This window comes from Lepisma saccharinum, chromosome 16 (genome assembly GCF_977018435.1).
Source record: "Lepisma saccharinum chromosome 16, izLepSacc3.1, whole genome shotgun sequence".
Classification (NCBI taxonomy): Eukaryota; Metazoa; Arthropoda; class Insecta; order Zygentoma; family Lepismatidae; genus Lepisma; species Lepisma saccharinum.
This window is the reverse complement of record NC_139244.1, coordinates 34961435-34975621: the sequence shown is the minus strand read 5'-3', so window position 1 is coordinate 34975621 and position 14187 is coordinate 34961435. Positions and strand designations below refer to the sequence as shown.

The window sequence follows — 14187 nt, the reverse complement described above, 5'->3', positions numbered from 1 at the left end:
CGCCTGGGGAGGTAGCGACGTCTCCGCAAACTTGGTAGGGTCTGTGATGTATTCGTAGGGGTAGACCCCCTTACGCCTGAAGAGACCGGCGTCCAAGTTTGGAAAATTTGCAGAGGTAATAAGCATTTGTTCGTTGCTCAGCTTCCCTGCAAGAGCATCGAGGCTGGCTGGGAGGAACCTCAGGGAGTCGAGGAAGCGAAGCTCGATGCTCTTGCTTTTTGAGTTGGGGATCGGCACCCACTTGCTGACGCTAATATAACGCTCCTCATTTTGTGCCAGGACGTTGATTCTTGCATTGTCGTATCCAAGATGTTTGATCAGGTGGTGAAAGTCGTATCCCGAGCCATTGTGAAAAAACACAGGGATGAAGCGTGGGTCCTGGGCCTTAAGGTTACATCTGTTGCACCAAGGACCAACGTACCTACCGCTAAAGTGATCGTGGTGATGGACTTTACGGTTGTTGGCGGTGTACTCCTCGACGCAGACAGGGCAAGTGATGGCCTCGTCGTGTCTACGTTGATCATCGGGGGACAGTGGGAGCATAGACTTGGGGGTCAACAGCACCTTCCCTATCTCGTTGGCTTCCACAACCATCCTCTCGAGGAAGTGTTTGGCTGCGTCGGGACCACGGTACACGTAGGGCTCGGGCGCGATGTGTTGATCTCGTCGCACCACAACGTATGCGAAACTGGATGCCTCGTGGAGTTGGTAAGGGGTGGTGGAAGAAACTTCAGGATCGGGATCGCAAGTAGACAGGGGTTTGAGAAAGGCCTCGAAATCCGCGATGATGATAGCGGGGTGCTCTACCATGGCACCGTGCTTGCGGAAACGCTCCACGTCGCCAGGTTCGGGCAAGTCTGCCAGCCCAGGTTCGTTGGCTTTGCAGTAGAGCTTGTGGCGAGCGAGCTTCTCGGCAGCGATGTTGCGACCTCTGATGCGCTGGTAATCCTGCTGTTCTCGATTACGAAATTTAGACAAGCACCTGGGACAAACTTCTATGTGGGTTTTGTCTTTGCTCAGCTGGCTTGAAACAAGCCGAGAGAGCGAGCGAATGAGGGTGTAATGGTGGTGGGTCTCGTCCTTGATAAGCAGAAGATGAATTTCCTGCGCACTATCGTCGTCTACGTTGCTCACCCGGATAGGGAAAACCACATTTTTGTTTTCGGTGAGGCCATAAACGTTGATGGCCAACCGAGGGTTGTGTGTACGGGCCTCGAACTTGCGAATATCCGAGACCTCCACCGGGTAGTTGATCCCAGCAATGGCATCTTCCAGCTCTGGCTCGTAGGGTAGGTAGTGGTTAACTCGGTGTGGTTGTTTTTTCCAGTGAACAGGGTGCAACGCTGCAAGCACCGACCAGAGAAAGCACTTGGCGTCTCTGTTCTGAATGTTCAGGATGGCCATCTTTTCCGCGATGTCAGGTGGTAAGGGGACGTAGCTGGAGGCGGAGAGAGGCACAAACTTGGAAAGTTTGACGCGCAGTTCGTGACGCTCACCACACAGCGAACCCCCCGAGCCCTTAGCTTCATGTTCTTCTTGCTTTGCCAGCAGCTCCTCGACAAACTTGTTGTAGATGACCTCGAGGTTGTCGGCATCCGCCAGATGCAGCATCTTCGCCTTGGTGTTGTGGCAGAACCTGTAAATTTCACCAGACGGCTTCTTGTACCAGCAACGTAGCGATGCGTAGAATTTAGTGGAGGAGTGCGTAGCCAGTGCATTACTAAAAATAGAAACTATTTCTGCTCGCTTCTCCTCTAAAAAGCTACGCACGTCGCATGAGCCATCCGACAATTGAACGTAATCTCCTAATATTCCCCCGAAAGCAGACCGGTCTGCTTTTGGAGGCTTGACGCGTTTAGCGGGTGGTGCATTGATGGAGGCTGCTTCTGCCTTCCTCTTGGTGGAGGTCGAAGGCTGGGCCCCAGATGTATTTTTGCTTAGACAAGTAAGCTTATGCTTCTTGACATACGCAATTGTAATATGTTTATTGCATCCGGAACACGGTTCGGTGGCAGCCAAATGCTTGCCTGGCACGCAGGTGCGACAATGTCTTGCAAAATGTTTGCTTGATATAGTTTTTTTGCACACAGGGCAACTTTTCATGGAGCGCATTTTTTCGGGGTATGTTTATTTATATATGGGTAGCGTTGCCTTCCTCAAATATGTGCTTTAATCAACTCTATAAAAAAATAAAAAAAAATATATAAGAAAAATATAATTATAGATAGAAAAATAAATAAATATTGTATGCATGTGTGATTCTATTTAGCTTATTTTTTGCTAGACACAAATCTTCTTCAGATTTTATTGCCCACTAATATATTTTTCTACCAATCTAGTAGATTGCACAAAAAAAAATTGTTGTTGTTTTTTTTACACGAGAAAATTAACAATAAAATTCTTTTTTATCGTTTCAGATGCTGTCGAAACATCAAAAAAACATACACACACACTAGAAAAAACATGCAACTTTATTTGTAACACACACACATACATTCTCCATCTTCATCAAAAAAATATTATAATAAACATAATTATTTTTATCTATATCTCACAATAAAACTCTATATCCAAAAATATTACAACATCAAAATAACACTAGAGTCGTTAGTACACGTTGCATGCATTACGGAGGTCCTCTGTAGGGTTTCATGGAAGTTTGGGGGAAAAAAAAAACACGTGAAACCCTACAGAGGTGCGGTTATTTAGAGTCGCAGCCGTTAGAACCTTTTTGGTTGGGCACCACGCACCCTGGCGGGGTTAGGGGCCAGGAATCCTAAAAACAATTATTATTATTTTGTTTGTTTGCTTGCGTCACAATACAGGCACGCGCGCGCGCACGTGTGTGTGGCACATCGTTCCCGAGAGGTTTACAAAAGCCGTGTCCGGATTGGCAAGTGCTCCACCCCGTTCTCTCCCCGTTGCTCTCGCGTGCCGTCGAAGTCACGTCCAAGTTGTCCGAATCTGCATGTCCCCTTGTAGTACGCCTGTCACTTTTCCCGCCAGGTGTCAGCCCGAACTTCACCCACCGCGTGGGGCGCAAACAAACAAAATAATTTCCACCTAACTACTCATATTAAAAATATAACACGCTATTTTATCATTTTCAATTTTTCTGCATTCATTGTCGATAAAATATTAAAATATAACTGAGTTTTACATCCTCTAATCAGTAAATGTTGCCTGTACAAAATAAAAGTTAGAATATGGCTGCCAAGCGCAGCGTCACAGCGAGTTCAAGCGTGCATCTGTCGCGCCTCTCTGCTCTTCCCTCCGACTCCACGTCTACCGCAAATTCGGACAACAGAGATTGGCTGAGTCCCGGATGTAACGGTGCAGGTGACATCTGCTGCTGATTCGGACGCAACCCCGGCCACCTCCACTAGTCAGTGTTGCCCATTCGTAGGTTAGCTTCGCTTGTAAAATATCATGGTAAAATATTCTTAGGGTGAGTTGGCAACACTGGCAATTAATGTTGCCGAACCCGGCCACCTCCACTAGTCAGTGTTGCCCATTCGTAGGTTAGCTTCGTCTGTAAAATATCATGGTAAAATATTCTTAGAGTGAGTTGGCAACACTGGCAATTGATGTTCTTGAACCCGTGCACCTCCACTAATCAGTATTGCCAACTCCCATTCGTAGGTTAGCTTCGCCTGTAAAATATCATATGGTAAAATATTCTTAAAGTGAGTTGGCAACACTGGCAATTAATGTAGCAGAACCCGGCCACCTCCACTAGTCAGTGTTGCCCATTCGTAGGTTAGCTTCGCCTGTAAAATATCATGGTAAAATATTCTTAGAGTGAGTTGGCAATATTAAACCGCAATTGATGTTGCCAGTGTTGCCAACTCCCATTCGTAGGTTAGTTTCGTCTGTAAAATATCATATGGTGAAATATTCTTAAGGTGAGTTGGCAATATTGAGCCGCAATTGATGTTGCCAGTGTTGCCAACTCCCATTCGTAGGTTAGCTTCGCCTGTAAAATATCATATAGTGGAATATTCTTAAGGTGAGTTGGCAATATTGAACCGCAATTAATATTGCAGAACCCGGCCACCTCCACTAGTCAGTGTTGCCCATTCGTAGGTTAGCTTCGCCTGTAAAATATCATGGTGAAATATTCTTAGGGTGAGTTGGCAATATTGAACCGCAATTAATGTTGCCAGTGTTGCCAACTCCCATTCGTAGGTTAGCTTCGCTTGTAAAATATCATGGTGGAATATTCTTGGGGTGAGCTGGCAACACTGCGAGAAAATGGGGCTCATGCCTTACGAGAAATCCATTAAGGCGAGCCCCATCGAGCCCCATTTTCGGTTGGCGAACCCGGCCACCTGCTCTACTCACGTCGATTCGAAGATAAGATACAAATCTTCATCAGAAGAGTATGTGATTGTTCCCATTTTCTTTGGAATATTTAAAATGGAATTTTCCAGAACGAAATAATTACACGAACGAGACGAGACACGACAGACCAACTCGGGGGCAGTGGTAGCGTCGTCGCCTTGTAATCAAGGGGTCCCGGGTTCGACACCCGGCGGAGGCACAAGTTCTTCGGATCCCACTTTAAACTGTAGGTCCAGTCCCGATTAGCCTTCATGTGCATAAAGTGGACTTTAAACACCAACTCAACAACAATCGGGCCTCCCCCATGGCGCAGTGGTAGCGTCATTGCCTTGTAATCAAAGGGTCCCGGGTTCGATACCCGATGGAGGTACAAGTGGTTCGGATCCCACTTTAAACTGTAGGTCCAGTCCCGATTAGCCTTACTGTGCATAAAGTGGACTTAAAACACCAACTCAAACTCAAACCAAACTCAACAACAACCCAACCCGGGGGTACAATGTACTCCTGTTCCTCACCCATATTTTTCATAACTTTGTAAGAGGATGTTCGGAAACCTATACTTAAATATTAAGATATTTCTTTTTGAAAATAGAGTCCCGATTATCCTATCTGAGCATGAAGTAAATCTAGAACAAGTTTTAACAACTTCAGAGTGGAAACCGAAACAATAATAAAGACAAACAAGAACGAGAAGGACCTCACCACACAGGAAACGAGTTGAGGCTGTGACAATTCTCGACTCATCCCAAAACCACATCATTCCTAGGTGAAATGACACTTTCCCTAAACATTTAAATAGAGTGCAATTTGCGATTTTATCAGAGGGGGGGTAGTTTTACCTATGTATTAAGTATACTTATAATTGGACATTAATTGCTTAGAATCTAATGTTGATATCGAATGCAACACAAACACAATGTCATTTTAAGTTAAACCCTAAAGTCAAACTGTAAGGAAATTAAATTAGTCAGATGAATGAACGAGATAGGTGAGACTCACTGCAGGTTCTATTGGTAGATTTTGGATTGGATTCACGAGGCCTTTGAGTGATGTTTGATTAATTTATTTGGTTTATTTTACTTCACGTTTCTGCCACTTTTGGCTAATCGCGAAGATGAGGATGAGTGATGATATGATGAAATTGATGGACACTCACAAGTAACACCCATGCCCAGGAAGGCCGGGATTCGAACTTGGGACCTCTGGCATCATAGCGAACGATGCTAACCCCTCCGCTACGGAGGCCGGCGAGGTAGGAATGTCTTGGTGGATTTTCTTTGTAGATGCGAAAATCTTTAACTGTGACGCACACATGCTTTTGCTCATATTGAAGTTTACCTTTTCACATAAACGAGAAATTGACATGACATCCAAAAACACACGCATGCACCTGCATTTAATACCATTACATACGAAAAGAAACCTTGGCCGGCTCTTCATATTGTCCACCAACGATTGAAAAGGAAAAAAAAACTTTTGAACGTATGCCTTTTCTTGCTTCCTCTGAGATCTGAAGGATTTCGGTTTTGTATATGTATTGATAACATTTTCATTGCTTGAAGAGTGTCATTAGCTTCAGCTAATAATATAACAAATAAATGCTTTGTCAAGTGTTTCACAAATATTTCAAAGTTAGACTTCTTACGAGTTCATCGGGAACGTTCTTTTTAAATACAACACCCTAGAAGTCTGAGAAAATACCAAATACATGGCTTCTAAAAAACATTGGATGTGGTACACATCTGCCATAAATTGTTTAAAGATATTTTTATGTGTAGCTATGGGACATTAAAATTAGAATGAACTGAACTGAAGTGAAACTCTATAAATATGATATATTCAATAATGTGGTTTCTGTATCCAGCGGGTGAGAGGTGATTATTCCTGGTTGGGGTTGCTCAAGATCATCCTCACCCCCTTTAATCTCAACCTGCATTAAAATGAATAGATGTGTCTAGGTTCGCAATTTTCACATTTCGAGGGCCTCCCCAATTGCGCCTTGTAATCAAGGGGTCCCGAGGTCGATACCCGGTGGAGGCACATAGTGGTTCGGATCCCACTTTAAATTGTAGGCCAGTCCAGATTAGCCTTACTGTGCATAAAAGTGGACTTAAAAGACCAAATCAATCAATCAATCAATTTCACATTTCGAACTCCTGATTTTCCGTTCCGTTAAATTCAAATAAGCTCGGAACGAGGTCCACAGTTTTATATGTTTCAGAATTGTTATCTGGTTTTAAAATTTGTTCTTAAAAAAACAAAAAAAAAAAAAAACATGAATTCTAAAAACAAAAAAAATATTTATGCAAATTTTGCATTAAACAACAGGACATTCGTGTATGCTGTTTTAAAATAAAATATTTATCATGGCTTCACATTATATCTAGGTACCAAGGTCGTATTTAGGGAGGTCCAGAGAGTCTGGACCCCCCCGAATGACTTACCAAGTAGTAATGGTAAATAATCAAAATATAATTGTTTAGCATGTGTTATATAATTGATGGTTATTTCTGCTGAACTTATTTGGCTCATACGGCTTTGAGGGTTCTAAAGATTTATGCACGCTACTAATGATAATATCCGTAACATATTAACAAGAAACTTCACATTTCTCTAATTTGATCTAACTCCTATCTTGTTATTCAATAAATATTCAATTCCTTTTCTATTTGACATTAAATTCCTTGCCAGGGCAATTGTTTTTATGCAAATCTTGGCGATCTAACTACACGTAAGCTAGATAATGAATATATGCTGTTATATTTCTATTCTTTTACTATATTTTACCTGTTCATGTACGTAATAATAACAATACAATATTAATTAATTTACATATTTAATTAATATCTTAATTTAATTAAATATAATTATTATAATTATTATTGCGACAATTGGTTGGACCCCAGAAATGTATGTCTAGATACGTGCCTGCCAGTATATATATATATATATATATATATATATATATATATATATATATATATATATATATATGGGAGGCTGAATTTTGTACCCCCCCAAATGAAAAACGTTCCTGCGCCACTGCTGGCAGATACACAAGTGAAACACTTGAGATATGAAGTGCATATCACTGGCAAACACAGCTATGTGCTGTGTATATTCCAATTATATGTGCGTGTTCTTCCTATGCCATATTTACGTGGTTTCGGAATCAGATCCCCACTTCGATTTCTATTCATCTTGACATTTGAGGGGGGTCTAGCACCCTAAAACAGTTTTTTAGCCGAAACAAAAAAACACGTATTTCATCCTTTGGGCCCTCTTTACACGTGCAAAGTATCGTGAAATCGGAGGGGGACACAGGGGTTAGATCCCTACTTCAATTTGTCCTCATCTTGACATTTGAGGGGTGGGGGTTGCCCCTAAAACCGTTTTTTAGCCGAAACAAAAAAAACACGTATTTCTTCCTTTGGGCCCCTCTATACACCTGCCAAGTTTCATGGCAATCTGAGGGAGACACAGGGGTCAGATCCCTACTTCAATTTGTCCTCATCTTGATATTTGAGGGTTTATTGCCCCCTAAAACAGTTTTTTAGCCGAAACAAAAAAGACACGTATTTCATCCTTTGGGCTCCTCTATACACCTTCCAAGTTTCATGGAAATCGGAGGGCGACACAGGGGTCACATACTCAATTCAATTTGTCCTCGTCTTGACATTTGAGTGGGGGTTTTGTCCCCTAAAACCGTTTATTAGCCGAAACAAAAAAACCACGTATTTCTTCCTTTGTGCTCCTCTATACACCTCCCAAGTTTCATGGAAATCGGAGGGGGACACTTAGATAACCTCCCTTGTGAGAAAAGGAGGCATTGCGAGCGAAGCAAGCAAGAAAATGTTACGAAATGTAACGAGGGGGGCAATTGCTCTTCTGTAACCCGCTGCAGGTACCCTTGGCCATCAATGTTTGCCCCTAACAGGGCGCAAATAAAATAACGGGGCGCCAAGGCATTCTCTTTATCACAACTTTTTTTCATGCTACATCATTAGGCGCCCATGGCCGACTCCCGCCTCCCCCTAGCTACGGGTCTGAACTTGACGAGACTGCGAAAAGCAGGCATTGCGAGCGAAGCGAACAAGAACATTTTACGAAATGTATTCTTCTTTGCATAAAATTTGGAATCGAAGGGGGCAATTAATCCTCTGTGCACCCCCCCCCTGCAGGTGCCCGTGGCCGTCAACTTTCGCCCCCCCTATAATTGACTTCCGTCGAAGGTTGGGGGGGGGGGGCAATGCTTCCCTGTGGTTGCGTCACTGCTCTATCTCGACTACCACGTTCCAAATCAATGTACCCAATCTACCCCAAAACCAGGGGGCGCGTCAAGTATCTGAGCGCTCAGCGAGCAACGTGATCGCTCGGCTACTTCACGGCCAAATAGGCGTTGCTCCGCGAGCGCTGCTCACTTGATCGCTGAGCGAACTTGAACCTTGCTCGCCACAGGCTGGCCACAGACTTGAGCCACAGAATATAGGGTGTCTGTGTTTCGATCTCTTGAGGAAAAGGAAAGAAGAGGAAAACTGTATGAGGATGGCGGGTGGCGAGTTGCAAATGCCGTAGCGACCAATGAGGAAATATTTATGATGAACAGCTTGCGATATAGCATAATTAGAGAGGAAGTTCAAGCATAGAATGGTTCAAGTAACAGGAGGTGGTGTAATATTCCAGTTTTTGTAATTGAATTAAAATGATAGTGTTGTTCCAAATAATAAATATTAAATGTAAATATACACCGTAGTTTTGGAAAGTTGTGCAAGTGTGTGAAAATTTCGACAGTTTTGTTCACATCAACTATTCAATTTCCATTCCATAATTAACAACATTTCAAACACCGAAATTTTGTCCACTTGACGCAGCCACATTGACCACAGATTATTCAAAGGCAAGGCACTGATATTTTGATCAATGAGCAAACTGCGTCAAGTAAATGACCTGTCTGCTGAACGAGCGAATATCTTGCTCAGCGAGCGTCACTCAGATACTTGACGGGCCCCGTGCTTGTAGTGAGGGGGGATACAGGGGGATGGTATACCACAAGACAGCAAAATTTTCACAAAACATCCCCCAGCTGTCTCATTTTCAACATGTTAAACTATAGGAGCATCGACCAAACATCCCCCCAGCTAGCAATATCCACTTCAAACGCTGCCCAAAACACTGAAGTCTCAAATGGTGAACTGTAATAATTTAGCGAACACCAAAACCTAGCTTCCTTGCCTCAGGCACAGAAACATTTTTTCACCTTAGAATGCAAATAAGACACATAGTTGGAAACCAGTGCCGGATCTACAAGCCGCAAAACCCCTTAGTGCGGGGGGGGGGGGAGGGGCGGAGACAAGTAAGCATTTAGGGGCCCTCAGAGGGATAGAGGGTTTGTACATGCGTATGTAAGAAATAAACGTAGTTATTCAGGGGTACAGAAACAAACACAATAAATACAGGTAAAGATAATGTTCCATGTGCATGGCACCGTGCCACCAAGGCACATTTAGGGTATGTGTGGGTAGGGCCCCACATATTTTCAATGTCGATCATCTTGGAGGAGATGTGATCAGCACCACACTGCGGCCTCATTTACCCCCTCCCCCCCGCCGGTACCATTTTAGGCTGGGTGGGCCTTAGAGCGCTTTTTTGCGGGGGGAAAGCAGGGTTTCCCGTGTGGCAGTCAGACTGGAATCAAATCAGTCTGCGATAAATACAGTGGTGAAAGTTTCTTCAACCTATTTTTAATCTTGAAATAGTTATGACTGCATGATTGTAACAAATGTATAATTTTCCAGCTGTGAGAAAACAGTGTCATATACGTATTTATCACATCAATATAAAAAAATTGAATTGAATTCATTATGGCGGACGTCCGCTTGGAACACACTTGTGGTTATCCTAAGCCTAACCTGTTTCTATTATGACCAATTGTACCCACCCTAACTCCTTTACTTTTTATAGGGGGTGTTAAGGGACTTTTGAATTACCCTCTATTCCCTTATATGTGACTTTGTCAACATTCGTGATTCAAATTTTACCGCTGCGGCGCTAGTGTGTCTGTTACTCTGGGTGCTGGATATGAGTGGTATGTATAATCTGTGGATACAGCTACAGACTTTGTACAGAATACAGGAAACTTTGAATTTTCTGAATGTTCTCGTGTATTGCAAATCCAATGTGAACTCAGGGAGGTGTAAAGAAGTTGGAAGCATAATTCGTGTTCATTTTTCACTTACGAGTGTGAGCAGAAATACAGAAAATTCCGTCACAATAAGTGCATATGCATTTACACTGTAAGATAGTGTTGTCCGTACCTCGTGTTATAACTGCAAATATTCAAGATGACATACGTATTGCAAACATTTACGTGAACATAGAAAGTCCTAGCAGGTGAAGCATGAAACGTATCGTCGCCGATCTTATTTATGAAGCAGGTTAAACTATGTTGTGTGAAACTGCTTTAGAAATAATTTTCTGCTTGACAAGGGTGTATTTTTGTGTTGCAGCGCTCGAAACATTGTAAGTAAAACATATCCCCTCCGTGGAGTGAAATCGGGAAACGTTTATTGCAAAGTAACGCTGAATAATTTCAGACGATTTTTATCTTGACTTTTTTCAAACTCCCTGCGAGGACAACATATGAATGATATCAAAATATGACGGAGGAGGCTTTGGGTGGTTGTCGTTGGTTTTAAGCCTGTCTAGAAAAAAAAAACTTACTCCCTCAATAATCCATTACATTTCCTGTTTCATCCCACTTGCTTCCCCATGGAATGACTAGTTCAAAAATCTCACAACAGATGTCTTATCAGCTGGAATCGCGAATTTGCAATAAAAGTTTCGAAACAAACGAACAATAACGCGATAGGTGAAGTGACTTCCACATTGATACACACGCGTTTTCCCTCTGAGATTAAAAGGCAACCTTCTTTTAGATAACCCTTTACACAGAAGTATTCTCCCTTCAAGGCCACAGGTGTAAAGTGACCATCTTACAACGGCAGAAGGCCGAGCCTGCACAGACAGACCGATGGAGAGATAGGAATAAGGGAAGAGGTGCCAAATCATTACCAATAAACGTAGCTATCGAGAAAAAATTAAAGCTAATAGAACATGGTATCAGACTTGGATATCCAAGGGAGAACGGGCGTTTTCTTGAACGGAAGATAATAAGCAAGCCCAGTGGCGGCGATTGCGTACCAAAACCGGGGGGGGGGGGGCAAAGTACCAAAACTGCGGGGCAAAGACAGTGTATATCCCTTTTTAGATAAGGTTTAGCATAGTGCGGGTGCAAAAGTGGCGGAAAGTAGGGCAACTGCTCCCCCTGTCGCCGCCACTGAGCAACACAAAGAGGAATGCATAATGAGAGTGCAGTGATGGATTAAAGACGTTCTCTCAGGGGTAGATACCCTTTAAGGCACTCTCGCCCCGAACTTTCGGCGCCTAGTTCACTTCCATTACAAACTACAGTCCTATAACAAATTCAAAATTCATGACGTTTTCATTACTTTCTATTTCGTTTTTCTTAACCTTTATTTATTCGACCCCTACTTAGAAAAAGTTGGAAATTAGCAATTAAGAAAATAAATATTAATTTATTGAAAACCCCCTACCAAAAGGCCAGTTAAGATGAAAACTGAGACTGGATTAACAAGAGAATTAGACTTGTTTTATCTATTAATGCATCCTGGATTGCATTTGGCTAGCTAGCGAGGCTCTGGTGTCTGAACCAGAGACGCAAACTTAAGACGAATTTGGGGGTAGGATATAATATTTATGTTATTAAATATAAAGGTAAATTGCTAAATATTTAAGAAATACATTATTATTAAATACATGTAATGGAATTAATTTATTACTTTTATAAATATCATATATTTATAAAGTAGCAAACCAATTCCTTTACTAAGTTATTAAAGGTGTCTGTAAATTACAAACTAGTTGAAATAGCTTTATTATGTATAATGTATAAGTTTTGGTTTAGTTTTTGCTTTGAATTAATATAAATCAATTAAATTTCGGACTTATATTTTTCTTTCATTCTTGTTTTACTTTTATTGTGTGTATATTCTTATTGGTGTAGATCTGTTAATGATATCTTGAAAGACAGAGAAGGGGAGAGAGAAAACATTCAACACTGACAAACACACTACTTTGTGTGTTTTCGATATTATTCTTAGTAAAGTATATCACCCTGAAATTTTTGGTGCGGAGGGATTTTTGAGGACAATATTTTTGTGGGGGGAAATCTCCCTGTCCCCCCATGATTTCGCGCCCTGGCGTGCAATCAGTATGAGTCGCTCTTGATAGTCTCGTAATCAGGAGGTACCATGTTCAATTTCTGGTGAGAGGCAGAATTCTACTAGTGGTCCCTTTATGCCCAACGTTGAATATATTTAAATTATAACAATGCATCCTCCACAACCCGAAAAGTATTGCAATGAAGCAAATAAAAACTTTGCATTTACCTTGTTTTGCCTGACAAGCAGCCCAAGACAGAATAACCACTCCTAGCAGCAGAGAAGATACACGCGTGGTAGGCATTGTCGAAGCTACTGGAGATCTCTGCTTATGCGGACGTCCCTGAAACCAGACGAGAGTGCTCGGGGCGGCAGAGTATCCACTGGGGCCAAAGAACACCTTGCATGACTCTAGTTCAGAAGAACAACAACAGCAAAAAAGTTACGGGGTGAACGATCGAGAGTGGCTCCACCCGTGTGTGGTTCCAGTTTTGCCACTCATAAAATGAGAACAATGTGAAGAATGCGAATAGATGTCCGAGTGGTGAATTTATTGAAACGAGTTTTGCCGGATAGATTCAAATGACTGTTAAATAAGATATCTTTCATTCAGATGTTATCAAGACGGAAGAATACGAAAAAACAATAATAAAAGAAGACATTTCCATACAATATAGCTAATAAAAGAAACTTATTTCGAGATTTTCGTGATGAAAAACTCAGTAACAGGCCTAGTTGATGATGGTAACAACTTCCTTGAACACAAATTGATGAACAAAAAGTGATCAACGTTTTTTACAGTGTGTTAGCAGAGATCGAAGTTATGGGAAGAGGTATGCTATCTGCCCAGATAAGAAAATTTTCATTAAGCAACTCCTCAGGGTGTTAAGTTACACGTTCTTGCCAAATGGAAGAGAAATCTACAATTTTTTGTGAAATTTCTATGGAGTGAATACTAGAGTATCACGCAAGATACTTGAATAGCTTTCCAATAAGGTATATTTGATTTTTTCCCTCCCATAAGGTACAATTTTAAAAGTATTGCAAAAGAACGTGGATTTCTCAAAGCATACCAGACCTATCTCCAAATTCGACCAGCAAACATCCTCCTCCCCCCACTTCGAGCACTGTGCACTTGTAAAATTTTATACAAACGAATGGCGATTGGCTAATTGCAGTGTGGCACTTGAAATTTTTCCATTGGGGAGGATAAAATTCCAGTAACTAATATCGAAACCCCACGATAATGTGTAAATTATACATAAGAGTTTCCCCCCTCTCTCATGCCAAAAACTGGCAGGAAGGGGATGTAGAAAGTCTATTCTTAGTTTCCACCGTCTAGATCTGACGGCATCATCCATCGCAATGATCCACCGATGGTCGTATAAAATCGAAAATAAGGGATTACCGGATAACAATATTGTCATCTTCACTTCAGCCACGGCGCTATATAAAAATAGCTGGGGAGGTAAGAGGGGGTGGGGCGACGCATCCAATATAATAATATCACGTCACGTGCAAGATGTATAGCCTACTTATGGCAAAAGTTGGTCTGTATGGGCCAGGGCTAGTGATGGCATCATAGTGGAGCAGGAGGACGGGT

The 14187-nt window shown here is 42.1% G+C and overlaps 1 protein-coding gene across 1 annotated transcript in view; it reads right to left on the bottom strand.

Moving 5' to 3' along the window:
• LOC146000387 (uncharacterized) overlaps positions 1 to 14187 on the bottom strand; it is a 38725-nt gene that overhangs the window by 15827 nt on the left and 8711 nt on the right. The window lies entirely within an intron of this gene.